Here is a 507-nt window from a genome sequence, read left to right on the forward strand (position 1 = left end):
CTCTGGCTCTCAGTGTGCTTTTCTTTCCTTCTAGTTGTAGAATTTACACTCAGCCAGCGTTTCTGTAGTTCTGGATGATGTCCGTTTTGTGTTTTTGAGTTATATTTCCACTCAGCCAGCGTTTCTGTAGTTCTGGATGATGTCCGTTTTGTGTTTTTGAGGTATTTTTCAATTGTTGTGAGAGGCTGCAATTTCCCGGTGTTTATCTATGCCGCCATCTTAGTTTCTATCGGCCTAACTACTTTCTTACCCCTACTCCCCCACGCTGCCTGTATCCCATTCATGCTCTATGCAGTAGGAAAGGTGATTGCTTTAGGATTTGAAGAGGCCAGTTGAATGCCTTGTTTACATCCATAGTGGCTTCCCATTATGCCATATTTTTACTATAATCTGATTCTAGCCTTCTGCGGTATTTATTTTTGTCTCTTGCTTGCACTGCTCTAGCCAAATTTACACTATTCCATCTGAAGGCCTTTTCACTTGGCGTGCTGTTTCTGCTACTTGGTC

Source organism: Myotis davidii, unplaced genomic scaffold, assembly GCF_000327345.1.
Source record: "Myotis davidii unplaced genomic scaffold, ASM32734v1 scaffold205, whole genome shotgun sequence".
NCBI classification, from domain to species: domain Eukaryota; kingdom Metazoa; phylum Chordata; class Mammalia; order Chiroptera; family Vespertilionidae; genus Myotis; species Myotis davidii.